Source organism: Myodes glareolus, chromosome 2 (genome assembly GCF_982192425.1).
Source record: "Myodes glareolus chromosome 2, mMyoGla1.1, whole genome shotgun sequence".
Taxonomy (NCBI): Eukaryota; Metazoa; Chordata; class Mammalia; order Rodentia; family Cricetidae; genus Myodes; species Myodes glareolus.
Genome location: NC_142027.1, coordinates 5,758,979 through 5,772,687, shown reverse-complemented (window position 1 = coordinate 5,772,687; position 13,709 = coordinate 5,758,979). Strand labels below are relative to the sequence as shown.

General features: G+C 50.3%; 1 protein-coding gene and 1 non-coding gene across 5 annotated transcripts in view; one reads left to right on the top strand and one right to left on the bottom strand.

Moving 5' to 3' along the window:
- Positions 1–13,709, bottom strand: part of Kcnj6 (potassium inwardly rectifying channel subfamily J member 6) — a 243,770-nt gene that overhangs the window by 89,940 nt on the left and 140,121 nt on the right. The gene's annotated exons all lie outside the window — the stretch shown is intronic.
- Positions 7,545–7,652, top strand: LOC146895741 (U6 spliceosomal RNA). The gene has a single exon (XR_015000706.2). It is a non-coding gene; the product is annotated as a U6 spliceosomal RNA (small nuclear RNA).

Here is a 13,709-nt window from a genome sequence, read left to right as displayed (position 1 = left end):
CTTATACCTGACTTTGAACTCTGGCCCCCAGGACTCTTAGAAAATGGGGCTTCTGTAACTTTAAACATCTCAGTTCATGGTACTTTTGCTGTGGTCTTCCCAGAAAGTCCACACAAGGGAGGTTTCTATGGAGTAGCTGGTCTGAGCCAGGTTGTCATTGGTTACAGATCAGCTTGAGGGTGACATGGTGTAAGGAGAGGCAGAGAAAGCCGGAGGGGAGCTGTCAGTGGAGGACTTGCGTGTGTAAGCATGAACTTGTGCCATGAGTGCTTGTGAAGGGGAGATCCCTGGGTCTATTCAGCAGCTGAGACAGCCTAAGCGGAGCACTGGCATTTGGGAAGGGGGTTGGTTGGTAGAAGAGGGAATTGATAGCTATTAAAATCAGACAGTGCCACAGCACACAGGAAAGCTAGACAGGAGTGAGGGGTGAGCGTCTGCCAGAGAGGCAGGATGGGACACTGGGACACTGGGAATGTTTCCCTCAGGCTTTGTGTCCTAAAGGAACCTCATGTTGGCCCTGTTTAGGGAGTGGATTTCATGGTCACAGCCGCACTGGGCTATTCCCTGAGCCCCAAGGAGGAGTGGACCTACAGAGGAGTGGACCTAGCGAGTGGCCTAGCACCCAGTAGAGTGCCATTCAGTCTTTGGGAGGAGGGGCATTCTGATACACGGCTGAGCCTTGGGGATAGTATGCAAACTGAGAGATGTTAGTTATAAGAGAACAAACACGGATTAATCCATCACACCAGACACAGCCCCGAGCAATGTTCACCTCAGAGACAGAGAGCTACACAGCGGATGTTGGGTTGGGGCTGGAGAGCTGCTGTCTCAGTGAGCACAGAGGTTCTGTTTGGGAAACCGGAAAAGCTCTGGAGGGGGTGGCATAGGAGGTGAATGCACTCGAGTGGCACCTGCAGAAATGGAGAAAGTGGGGCTGGAGAGATGGCTCAGCCAGTCAAAAGTGTGCCGTGGAGGTTCAAGGACCTCAAGGTCAGACCCCTGACACTGCTTTGAAAGACAAAACAGAACCGGGGATGGTGGTGCCTGTCTGTCAGCCCAGTTCTCAGCACTGGGGAGGCCGGGACAGCCCTTTGACCAGCGGCCTAGCCGTGTCAGTGACCTCCAGGTTCACTGACCTTAAGTCGTAAGATGGAGAGTGATCTCGAGGACACCTGGCAGTGTCCCGTGCTGTCCATGTGGCACGTGGACACATTGCATGCACAAAAATGTTTACAGTGGTAAGTTTTGTATTCTACAAGGGAAGTGTTGTTAAAAAAAAAAAAAAAGAAACAGAAACAGAAGACACACTTCACTGGTGGGGTGGGTTCCTGTCTCACTCCAGGGAAGGACAGAAGTGTGACCCTAAAGAGGGGAGGGGGGGCCTGCCTCTGGGCATCTAGTAAATGTTCCCAGGGCAAAGGAGATGCAGGCAGGGTCCTGTGGAGAGAGGGAGAGAGACACCCCCCTCCTTGACCAGCCACCCAGGGACCGGAGGCTCCTCTGAGCTGTGTTTACAGCCGCCTGAGCTCTCATCAGTTCCTCCTCAGCACCCTTATCTGGGATCTTACCCCCGCAGGGTCTGGTGATAATGCTTGTTACTTGTCCTTTGTGCCTGACGTGTGTGAAGGTGGCTTTTTCTGCACCTTGAGCTTGGGTGACCTCTGCAGACGATTATAATCAGAAGTCTAGACAGCCGCTGGAGTTTGAAGTCACAGGTGTGTGAAGAAAAGACCTCCTGTCTCTGCAGGGGGGGAGTTTGTGACAGCCGCTGGAGGGCAAAGGGGCCTGTTAGAAACTTAGCTCAGGAGTCCCATGACGCAAATGTAAATTTAGAATGTCTAGTACCCTGTTGTAAGGTAAGGTTAGAGTACTCAATGGTGGCTTTGTGAAGTGTGTAGTGTCATTGCCTGAGGGAGGTAAATGACAGCTCATCTTGGGCCGGAGGCAGGGGGTGAACTCCCAGTCATTTTTCTTTGAATGTCACCTCAGAAATCAAACTGTAGCAAGAACCGTTGGGAGCCTCTCAGGACCACATGTGCAGTTATTCAAGTTGTCATTGCCCGGCCTAGCGGAGCGAGAAAACCCAACCTAGTGTTTACCTTGTCAGCAAAGCTCCTGGCCCTGTCACAGGGTCACAGGCTCAGATCTGCTCAGGGGAAGGACACCTTTGCCAGTTTTCATCATGGCTCAGGAAGAGCTAGCAGCCTTTCTAGAGCTGTGGGCCTTGGTTAATGTTCCGGTCTCCTCTGTTATTCAGCACGCAGAAAGTGAGGCCCCAGGCAACCAGGCGGTGGAGTTTCCTGGGATCCAGTGTGTGCAGTGTGTAATCATCACCTTCCTGTGTTTTAGAAGTGGAGGCTGCTGCAGGCTTGGTTTCTCCCTGGGCACTGTGGTGTTGGTGACTTTCTTCCGAGAGCAAAGGCCAACCTAGCTGAATCTCTCTCTCTCTCTCTCTCTCTCTCTCTCTCTCTCTCTCTCTCTCTCTCTCTCTGTGTGTGTGTGTGTGTGAACCTGGGGCACCTTCTTTAGTTGTTCCCTGACACTGGGACCTACAGCCTTTAAGAAGACTGGTGTGTGTGTGTGTGTGTGTGTGTGTGTGTGTCCACCTGCTGGAAACATTAAATGGCACAATGTGTGTGTGGAGGCACGGGTTGACCCTAAGGGAGTCCTGTTCTGCCAGCTGTGTGTCTTCTCAGACCATGTCTACCTCTGAGTCTCTGACATAGAACTTTCTCAACTCACTCTGGAAGTGCTAGCTTTTGTGAGCTGAGGTTGATTAGACTCCTGTTGGCGGCAACCAGGTACATAGTGAGTTCCAGGCCAGCTTGGGTTGTATGTAAGAAGACCCTGCCTCCAAAAACCAAAACAAAAGTCCTACACCAAGAAGTGACCCTGAGAAATAAACGAATCACCAAATACAGACTTGAACGCACGGTGGCAATCTGTGTCCTAGGAGGGGCACCATTTGTAAGTAGAATAGCCACTATTTTTATAAATTCAGCATTGCCCTGGAAATTGTGTGAAATCCAGAAACAGTCTAAGACACAGATGGGAAGACCCATCTGGAAGAGCAGAGTGGGGCTTGGTGACACAGAACTTGCGCAAAGTCCCGTGTGGTAGCGTTCCACGCTGTGGATGAGAACCCACGAATGTTCTAGCACATAAAAAAACCAATCCACAGTAGCTCGAGTCATGGGTGAAGACTTCACAAAGGAAGATGTGGGGAATGACTGACCTTGAGGAGGAGGAGGAGAAAGACAACCTTGACCGAACATCTATTCCACATCAAACACTAGATGGGCCCAACAGTCCTCGGGAAAGATGACCCACCAACACGTGAGAAGGGAGGGAGCTATGTAGGGTTCAGGCGTTTGCTTGAGCTGACACAGACTAAGTCTGGTGGAGATGAGAGCAGATCTGAGGTCATGTGGCCTCATTCAGCAGTGCAAATTCTTTCCCTTGTAATGCTGAAGATAGGTGAGAGGAAGTGTGTTTGTATATGTGTGCATATGTGAGTATATGTGTGGATGAGTACATATGAGTTTATGGGTATATGTGTGAGAATGTGTGCATGTTTGAGTGTATGTGTTTGCATGTGTGCATATATGAGTGTGTGTATGTGTGAGAATGTGTGCATATGTGAGTGTGTGTTTGCATGTGTGAGGATGTGTGCACATCTGAGTATATGTGTTTGCATTTGTGAAAATGTATGAGTGTGTATGTGTGAGAATGTGTGCATATCCGAGTGCATGTGTTTGCATGTACAAGATTATGTGCATATGTGAGTGTATATATGTTTGAGAATAAATGTATATGTGAGGGTATATGTGTATGTGTGAGAATGCTAACATATGTGAGTGTATGTTTGTGTATATATGTGCATAAATGTATATATGTGTGAGAAAGTTAGAATTATGTGAGTGTATATGTGTGTGTTTGTGTATATGTACATATATGTGCCTATATATGTGAGAGAATGTTATATGTATATACATATATGTGATTATTTGTATGAATATATGTATCTGTGTGTGTGTGCATACATAGACACTTGTGTGTCTGCATAATGTAAAGAATCTTGATTCTTTTCTATCTTGGTAAAGGAAGGGACCCTGAACTTGGTAGATTCATGAGCTTCTTGAGTTCATTCTAATCCTTGACGTGTCTGTGTGGAGGGCAGCACGTGATGTGAGGTAGCGTCTGTGTGGAGGGCAGCACGTGATGTGAGGTAGCGTCTGTGTGGAGGGCAGCACGTGATGTGAGGTAGCTCTGACACCCAGCTGGGGCCGCACAACTAGAACTAGCCCAATCAGGCGCAGGGTGTGCTTCCAGACATGTGGAGTACTCATGTATTGAGGGGAACAGCGAACTGTCCCAGAGGTGAATGGAAAGGGCTGTGCACACACCTGGAGAGATATCCACGGAGGGCTCAGAATGAGCAGAGGGAGCAGGAAGAGATGGACGAGGGAGAAGGAGGAGGAGGATAAGTCCGGAAAAGGAGGAGGTGGGCATCTGACTGAGAAAATGCCCTGGGATTGGCACCCAGGGAAGCACTGGAGGCCTGCATAGGATGATCAGGGCGAGATGGCGATGCCCATGTGCTTCAGGAGGGTTTATGCTTTAAGTAGAGGAAGATGGCAGAGTGATTGCTGGGACAGCAAACCCAGAGCTGGTTTTCCAAATGATACGCATTGATGGCAATGGAGCGTTTCTATCAGACAGCGGGGTCTCTCGAGAGACAGGAAGGAAGTATAGCAGATGTCAAAGTTGTCCTCAGAGCGGACAGCCCCTCCCTGCCTGCCAAAGGTGCTCCAGCGCTTTACCAAAACGGAGGCAGCCATTTCGTCCTCGCCTTTCCATTGGTGAACTGAGGCCATCGCTCCAGACAGACACAGTGTGGCGGGATGCGTGAGTGTGAGCTGCTTACTGCAGGCTAGCCTGTTTGAACACTTGAATCCCTGCTGGTGGTGGAGCCTTAAATGGACCTCTCGCGGGAGGAAGTGGCTGACTGGGGGCAGGCCTTGGGGTTAGAGTCTGGCATCGCCTCCTGTCCGCTCTGCAGCTGGCTCACACTCCGGCTGCCTGGCTTTCCTCCCATGACAAACTCATCTCCTCCAATCGACAGCCACCATAGCCCTTCCTGATTCTCGGCAGTTTGGTCACAGGGACAAGAGGAATTGGTAGTCCCCCAGCTTGAGGAGGCCATGAGAGTGGAGAAATGCTTCCCGAGAGCCTCTACTTCCTGACCTAGGGTCTAGAATCATGGGAGGCTTACCCTGCCAAGGAAGACCCAAGGGCAGGGAGCAAAGGGAGAAGATTCCAAATCACCTTGTCTCCCTGTGGCTGTTGGGGATGGGAATGGGGTCAGTTTTCATCAGTGAGACCGGTTTAGGCTTGTTCCAGTTTTACCACACCTAGTTTCTCAACTCAGAGACTAACAGCCTGAGCCAGAATTCCAATTCAAAGGCCCCACTTTCCACAGACCCCTGCCAGTCATTCCACTGAGCAAGTAGAAAATTGGATTTCATCTCCTCTGTTGCTGCCCTGCTGCTGATCACAGGAACTGCACTGCAGAGAGGGAAGAAAGGGCCCTGGGTCGGACACTCAGGGCAGCTGCTGGGTAACGGAGGGTTCTCTAACACTGTGCCCAGGACTAAGCACCTGTTGGGGGCTCTGCCTGAGGCAACACAGAGAAGAGAGCCAGGCACACAGGGGAGTCCAGAGGTATCCTCTCTGTTCTAATGAAAATTTGCTTAATTTTTCAAGAAATTCTTTATGTCCCAGCACATCTTTCCAAAGATCTCCACCTATTGTCATGCTGTGCCCAGAACAAGAGTCCACACATTTGATCAGATTAAAGTTGACCTGCTCCTCTGTGAAGGGCTGAGTCCCCTGAAGGTATTTCCACAATCACACTGATTCCTACATCAGTAAAGCAGAATCACTTTTACTTCAATGTGGTTTGCATTCCCGAGGACTGTGGCTGGGAAGGCAAGAGGCCTAGCATTTTACACCCCGTTAAGTGTTCAGGAAAACTCTGCCTGGGGTGTCCCACGGTCTCTCCAAGTGACAACTGTTCACAGCAATCCCTGCCTATTTGCTTTAGTCTTAAGGAACTGCCACATCCTCTGCCTGGGGTGGACACAGAGGAACAGTGTGGATGGAACAGTTTGGGGCTGAGAACTCACTTTTTACATCGTCGCTGGCTCCTGACCCTGGCCGCTGGTCTAACTTCTGCATCCATGTCCTCTCCCCCAGTGATTGTTAATGGGTGGCCTACCCAGGTTGGTTCAGGAGAATTGTCTGTATTCTGTCATTCATGTTTTAAATAAATGCTGATTGGCCATTAGACAGGCAGGATGTATAGATGGGACAACCAGAAAGGAAGTAGAGGCAGAGCAAGGAGAATAGGAGAATTCTGGGAAGCAGGAAGCTCCCTCGACAGTTCTGCCCAGATCACAGAAGAAGCAAGATGTGACCTGCCCCCACTGAAAAAGGTACTGAGCCATGTGGCTAACATAGATAAGAATAATGGGTTAATATAAGTTATCAGAGCTAATAAGAAGCCTGAGCTAATGGGCCAATCAGTTTATAATCTTATGGAGACCTCTGTGTGATTTTTTTGGGGACTTGATGGCTGTGGGAACTGGGCAGGACAGAAACCCCAAGGAACAGGCCCTCGTACTACGCCAAGTGGCTTCTACTTTGAATAAGTTTCTCTGCAGTAGACACTTGATGTGTTTCTGGAGGGTCTAAGTTATGTCTCCCTGTTTTTGGTATTGGAAATGGGAAGCTGGACCTTTACATAGGTTATGCAAGCTCCCCCCACTTGGTCACATCGCTAGACCACTCCTTCACTTTGAAACATTTGAGACAGGACGTCACCACACTGCCCAGGCTGTTCCTGAACCCATTCTGCAGCTCCAGGCTGACCTCACACTTCTGCTCCTCTATCTGTCTTCCTGAAGAGCTTAATTACAGGACTGGGTTATCAGGCATGGCTTGTGTTTTATATTCTCTAGGAAGCAAATGGAATGTCTTGAGTGGTGTACTCATGAAGCTTCAGCAGTCCTGGGCACCATCCAGTGGGGTCCTATAGGACTGGTGCTTCATGGAGGAGACTCTCGCCCTCTGTGCATAGTGCTTCCACAGGGCCTTTCCTTCGTCCTGGCCTCTCTCCGCTGGGGAATGCGGCACATTCTAGCACCTGCCTCTGTTCTTTCCAGGCCTGGAGTCTGCCTGAGCCAATGGGGTCAGAGCATTTCTGATCTCCAGCTTCATCTTCTACAGCCTCTTGCCTGTGTTCCCTTCTTTCCTTGGATCACTGTGCTGGGCCGTCACACTCCCTGGATAGACAGACAGAATCTCTAGGCTGGGCATGGCTCCTGGTTTTCCTTTTTGCCAAGGACCTGGACACTGTTGTTCTTGAGCCACCTTTTCCAGGTGGTGATACTTCTTTAATAATAAGTAGTGGTCCCTTGGGGAGGGGTCCTGGTGTGATGGCCCAATACCCAGGAGCTTTCTGTGCAAGCGCGAAAGCCTGTGTGCCTGCTTCAGGAGCTCATATACTAAGATTACGATGACACAGAGGGGACCAGAATGGCCCCATACACAAGGATGGTATGCAAAATTGCAAAGCATTCAGTAGTTTTACACATAAAAATTTAAAACAGTCTTTAAAACAAGCAAATGACAGTAAAAATCCAAAGTCAAACATGGTTGTGCTGTTTGCAGTCCCAGTGCTGGTGGGGGTAGATAGTAGAATGCCTGGGGCTCTCTGACCACCAGTCCAGGTAAACCCAAAAGCTCCAGGCTCAGTATGTGACCCCATCTCAACAGTTAAGATGGAGAGTGCATATATGGACCTGTGCACGGGCTCCCCGCACACATGTACATAGGCATCCACAAACACATGCACAGGCACTGCCCCCAAACACATATACAGACATACACACAAAACAGCAAGTGGTGAGAGCCCCTCTTTGGGATGGTTTGAAAGGTTCCCACTGGAGTGAACGGAGGCCTCTGCAGGTTCCTGTGAGTGGGAAGTTGCTGTGGCCTCAGCGGGGGTTTGAGTTCCATAGAGGAGCGAGCGAGATGGGAGGGATCCTTAGACTCCATGGAAACCTTGCCCACCCCTGGAAGACTCCAGAAAGTGAGGGCTGGGCCAGTTAATGGCCTGGGGGAAGGGCCCATGGGGGGCGGGGACAGTTCAGGCTCTCAGCTGGTGGCCAGCTCTCCAAGTTCCCTGTTTCACAGTCTGTGTCTCTTGTTTGTTCACACTTATTCCTACACTGCACTAGATCAAATCCTAGAAGCAAGGGCTGTGGATGGAGCCTGTTTGGGCGCTGGTGAAGGGTTGGGAGTGGAGGAGAAGGGAAGCGGGGATAAGGGGTTAGGAAACACTGCCTGCTCTGTCTCCCCATGGCAGAGTTCTCAAACGTGTCAGTTTGGAGAAGTGTGCCGAGAAATTCTCTTTTATTATGAGGCTTTGTTTGTTTCCCCAGCGTTCCCCAAGCTCTTTTGAGCACAGGAAAACCCGTGCACGTCTTTGGGTTTGTCGGGTCGTGGAGTGAGTGGTGGGAATTGGAGGTGGTCGGTGTCCTTATTTGGACGTCATCACTGTTGACTCAGGGCTCGTCCAGCCTGCGCTCTTCTCCCTCTGACACAGCCCCAGCCTGGGCATCACTGCTGGTGCCTCCCGCTTTTCCTCAGTGCACACCCCCCCCCCCCATCTCAGCAGAGGAGACGTGACTCAGTCAACCAGCAGTGAACAAAAGCAAGAGTGGCAGGCTATCCAAACAGAGGAAGATCCTCCACACAATGGGAGGTTGGCTTAGGCGGCTGTTAGACTTCCAGGGGAGGATAAAGGAGACTCCAAAATAGACTCGGAAGGGGAATCAAGGCCGCCCATGGCTGGGATCTCCCACAGACTCTCGGGACTTTTGCCTCCACCCCATTTTGGCGGCTCGGCACACAGTTCTGTGTGTGAACTGGTGCTGCCTCCAGAGCAGTGAGAGCCCCCAGGTCAGCATTCCTGGCCTTGAACCTTTCAGAGCGTGGACCTTCGCACTTCCTTCTCCCTGGGTGTATTGGTTTGAACTAACCGAACCTTGATTCCTCAGTGAGGGATTACCATTCCAGTACCAGCCAGCCCCTACTCATGGAGGATGCAAGCCTCTGAGTCTCTTCAGAGAGCAATGTGGGTGGGCTGGGAGAGGCACTCAGAACCTGTGATTTTGGTGAATGCCAGAGCTGAGGGAGGACAGAGGGAACGTGCAGTGAGTGAGGCCCCCATAAGCCCACCGTGGGCGTAACCAACCTCTGGAGCAGTGAGGGCTGCTGGGGCTGGGTACAGGCAGGAAGGACCTGGATGTCCCCAGCTGTGGAGATCCTGGAGGCTTGACTGTGTCTCCGGGAAACTAAATGTCCAGGGCAGTGTAGCTGGGATCTGCGGCCTTCCGGGAGTTGTTCAGGCTCCCAGGGCTCTGCCGCATGGCTGGATTGACACCATCACTAATGGGTTTGGTGAAGGATTTTACTTCCCTCCCCTTCCTCTTTTCTCATCCCTTCTGACCCTTCTGCCATGCAAACATGCCCCCTGAAGGATGTGACACCAAGGGAGCAGTCTTGGAAGTAGATACTGAACGTGGCACTTTGATCTTGGGGGCTCAGCTTTTACCTCTATAAGGAATAAATTTCTTTATCAAGAAATCAGCTCAGGGACTTGGTGACAGAGGCACAAACAGACCATCCATTTGTTCTACCGTTTGTTGTCATATCTCGCAGGCCTCCCGTGAAGGGTTTTCTAAAGGAGGTGGAGAAGATGATGGAGTGAACTCTTGGGGGAGTGCAAAGGTCAAGGGGGTGACCTTCTTGTTGCTTTGCCATAGACCCTGTGTGATACTCACTACCAGTGAATGCCTTATACTTATATCTCAAAATGGAAGAGCTGATGTGGAGCTCTGCCTATACCATTTTGGTTTTATAACCTACAGGCAGCTACCGTTTGCCAGGCCCTGTGACTGGTCTTGAGCACATAGACACCAAGGGAACACAGTGAATCTGTGTTGGTGAAACTGAATGTGTTTTTATGGCTAGGGCCTGACCTGAGATCAGGGGTGGCACCAGAAGGGTCTGGGAGGCTTATTAAGGTCCTGTTTTCAGAGTTATTTTGGAATAAAAAGTGACAGTTCCACACACATGTAATCTCCTTTAGGGGTGAAGAGAGTGCTCCAGAACCTGAAATGGTGACGGTCATACAGCGCTGGCAGTGAAATATGTACTTCAGAATGGCTCATTTTGTGGGGTGCAAATCTTCTTAAAGTATAGCTTTTGGGGGCTGAAGAACTGGCTCAATGGTTGCTGCTCTTGCAGAGGACCTAGTTCCCAGCACCCATGTTGGGAAACGCATGCTTTCCAGTTCTAGGAGATCCAGAACCCTCCTTTGGTACCTCCAAGACACCTGCACTCACTTGGTGTGCATAAGTTCACACAGGCACACACACACACACACACACACACACACACACACACACACACACACAACGTTCTATTGGTTGATGGATGTCTAGAAATTCAGGATCTCTGGAGTGTCATATTTTGCAGCTGCTTACGCCCAAGGATACAAACAGTGGGTGGGCTCAGGCAGCTGGAAGATAAAGTGTATTGGTTGCTTGCATAGGGCCGCTCCTGTATGGGGAGGTGGAGGATGGCCTCCATCTCAACCTGAATGCTGCTGTGTTCACCTTGTGACCCACACATGATGCTAGACTAGCAGGTGGAATGACATCAACAACATGAGACTTCGATAAACATGACTGAGTTTTGAGGGCCCCTGGCATTTCATGGTCACCCATTTGGAGGCACGGTTACGTGACCCTGTGGGACTGCTGCAGCTGGCCAGCAAAGCTGTTCTTCTGAGATCAGCTTCAGTCCCAGTGACTTCTTTCCCCGCCAGTGCTCAGGGGGTCAGTGCTCAGGGGTCCTGCCCTGTGCTGGACTGCTGTGTGGGTCGTGGGGAGCTGCAGCTTCCTTAGAGAGCACAGCTCATTCCCTCTCCCTGTACAGGTCTTGCTGTGCATCAGCACCTGGTCTAACCGGAGTCCCATTTCATTTCATCTCTCCCGGTCCTGAAGGAAGAAGTCTCATTTGGGCTTAGAATGGCCCTAAGTGGGCCAGATGGGTGCCTATGGTTTGTTTGCTCCTGGAGGCGGCTCCTGCTCCAGTCTGATACTGGGAGTCTGGCATGTTTCTTTTTCTCCCAGTTCACTAGGAGCTCCTCTGGGAAAAGCATGGGCTTTGCAAAGTGAAGTACCATGAAGGCAAGAGGGGATTTTCTGCAGCTCCTTTAGAATACACTCTGCTTTCTCCACTATCTCTCTAAAGGGAAGAAAGGATCTTCCTACTGGAACCTCGTCCTCACCTCATCTTCAGGCATCTCTGAATGTCGCTGATCTAAAGTGGAAGAGAAAGCCCTGGGGGTGCTGGGATTGGTCACCTCCTGTGTAGTATGAAGGCTGGCTTGTTGGGGTTTCTGTCCCTCCCAGTATCCCAACAGCCGGCAAGCAACAAAGAAAAATTACACACAGGACTCCATAAGGTTATAAACTGATTGGCCCATTAGGTCAGGCTTCTTGTTAACTCTTATAACATATATTACCCCATTATCCTTATCTATGTTAGCCACATGGGCTCAGTACCTTTCTCAGTGTGACAGCTTACATGTTGCCTCTTCGGTGGTCTGCGCAGGAGTGGCTGAGAGAGAGCTTCTGCTTCCAGAATACTCCCAGTCTCTTTGCTCCACCCCTACTTCCTGTCTGGCTTTCCCGCCTATACTGCCTGCTGGCCAATCAGCGTTTTATTAAAATATAATTGACAGAATACAGATAATTCTCCCACACCACTCCTGTCCATTCATAGTCTACTGAGGGGGAGACCAGAAGGCTCTTCTAGGATTGGGGTTCTGGGAATGGGCTGAACCTGCCACAGAAGTTACTACCTGGTTCCTTAGCCACCAGGTTATGCACCCTACCTCTTCACAGGAAAAAACAAACAAACAAACAAAAAACAACCAAACAAAAACCCCTAAGCAAACAAACACCCCCTCCCGCCACTTGATGGTGCCAGTGGCTGTATCTGAAGCCAACTGGAAGGGTCTGTGACTGAGGTGTCCTTCTCAGGGCAGCCACTGTAAGGGAGAGTGTGCTGAACCAGCTCAGCCCTCCCAGAGGCTTGGGGAATCACTCCAGGGCTGTAGCTTCAGGTTCTTTCAAGGCATGTGCTCATTCAGTGTTTGTGTCTTGCCCCCTTTTAATCAGGGAGTCGGTGGGTCTTTCCCTGTCTCTGCTTATGACGATAGCTGTCCCCGGCCATGGAGAAGCCCTGGCGTAACTCCAATGCCTGCTTGGCACTCTCTCTCCTGAGGCTGACGTGACCAGCCTGTGGGTGGCAAGCAGCTCTGGTTCTCTCCTGGAGACCAGACCGGCTTACCGCAGTACCGCAGTACCTTCTGACCTTCCTGAGCTGGGGACACGATCTCTTTTAAAGCCACATTTCTCCTGGATTCTGCCTCCTCTCCTGGGGACCCTGGCATTTCTTGCATGCTGTTCTTAGCTTCCCACTCAATCACACCTGCCATGTGCATCTCCAGCAAAGGCGCGTTGGATTTCTTTAAAGTTTCTGGAGAGGGTTCCTAGCACAAGCACGCACACCAGGGCCGTCACACATGCTCTTTTGGAAGGATGGCTACTGCGCTCCTGTCTGCACGCTGCCTGGGCTGTAGACTCGATGTCTGTCACAGACACAACCTTGCCGTGTCCCTCTCAGCTTGCTAAAACTCTCATCTATAACATAAATTTAGAAACAGGAGTGATTCCAGAATGAGTTCTGACATTCTTATTTTCACACTTCTCAAAACACGTCCAAGCAATGTTCTTCAGGTATGTTCTCTCCTGGGCCAGGAGAGGTTTGTCTATGGGCCCATCTGCAACTCAGTGTTGTTGAGCACACGGAAGGGCCTGCTGGAGTGGCAGCTGCCTAGCGCTTCCTCCAGCGCGGATTCTTTAATAGCTTCTAGATACATCCAAAGCATAAACTTCTCTTTTTCTGCAAATTCCTCTACAAAGGGGCTGAAGGTAAACAGTATCCTGGAGGACAAAGGTCAAGTGTGGGGGAGAGGGCTCTGTGGAGGTCACCAGAGGGCAGGGTGAGTGTGACTTGTTATTTTGCAGACTTTTTTTTTTTTTTTTGCTCTCCAGGAAAGCAACCACCAGCCGTGAGTGTCTACCGAGCACCTGGAATGAGTCTGGTCTTCATTGAGATGTGCAGTCAGCTTTACCATGTGTGGGTATTGAACACGGGATGTGAGAGAGATATATTGGTGTGGGATAACTGTCTGTATTCTGTCAATCATGCTTTAAATAAACGCTGATTGGCCAGGCAGGAAGTATAGGTGGGTCAACAAGACAGGAAGTAGAGGCGGGGCGATGAGAACAGGAGAATTCTAGGAAGGAGGAAGCCCATTCCCCGCATTCCTGCCCAGACCACCGAGAAGCAAGATGTAACCTGCCTGGCTGAGAAAGGTACTGAGCCATGTGACTAACATAGATAAGAATAATGGGTTAATATAAGCTACAAGAGCTAATAAGAAGACTGAGCTAATGGACTAATCAGTTTTATAACTTATGGAGGTCTCTGTGTGATCTTCT